Source organism: Candida orthopsilosis, assembly GCF_000315875.1.
Source record: "Candida orthopsilosis Co 90-125, chromosome 1 draft sequence".
NCBI classification, from domain to species: Eukaryota; Fungi; Ascomycota; class Pichiomycetes; order Serinales; family Debaryomycetaceae; genus Lodderomyces; species Lodderomyces orthopsilosis.
In genome coordinates this window covers 86,372-87,378 of record NC_018292.1, presented here as the reverse complement: position 1 = coordinate 87,378, position 1,007 = coordinate 86,372, and positions in this window count along the sequence as shown.

Here is a 1,007-nt window from a genome sequence, read left to right as displayed (position 1 = left end):
GGCCATTGACGCATATGCACAAACATTACATGGAGAGATGGAACCATTTGGAGTCAAAGTGCATAGTGTTATTACAGGAGGAGTGATCACCGGAATTGGTGAAGGAGAAAGTGTTGCTGAAGTTGATAATCAGTTCAAGAACTCATTGTACAACGTTAAAGGTATTCGCGAAAGTAGTATGGCAGCAAAAGAAATGAGTGGACATGGAGTTAGTGCTGAATTGTATGCCAGAGATGTAGCTCGAAAAGTGTTGAAGAAGCTGAAAAAGTTCAACTTGTATGGTGGAAGTAAAGGCTATACTTTACATTTTATTAGCAGATATTTTCCTTTGTGGTTGGTGGAGTTTATCATGCAGTGGTTCTTCAAACAGCTTAGAGTTTTCAAGAACATAAGAAAGTTAGTTCAGAGAGGTACTTGATAAATATTGCTCAACATATGAGTAGTCCCTAATAGACAAACTTAGCAGTCTTAGACACTATTCTCTAGCTCACTGTATTAAATTAATCTCCCAAGTGACATATTTGCTCTACTAAAGTTAAGGAGTTAAGCTGTTGTTTTAACGCATATTCTATTCAACCACTCTACTTCAAGAGTAAGGAAATATCATAAATGGAACAGTTAACGGAGCTGTGGCGTATTTTTCTTATTCTACAAGTGTTGGAATTTCACCGTAGGCTCGAATATGTACTAAAATAGCGAAACGCACCCTCGGATGAATTTAGCTTCCGCATTAATGCCCTCTCTTTCACTGTGATTCATTGCGCGGAGATAAAATTTGTCTCTCCTCCCCCGCAATAACTATCTGACACAATGCAGACTGTCTTGTGATAAAAGTAACCAAGTATATATAGCTTAAAACATCCGTTTAAAAGAGAGACTTTTTATCAGCAATTTTTAATTTAATAAACCATGAGTCAACTGAAACCAAGGAATTCAAATCAAAAGTATGTAGTCATCACTGGCGCGTCATCAGGTATAGGCTACGAACTTGCCAAAGTATTTAGCAG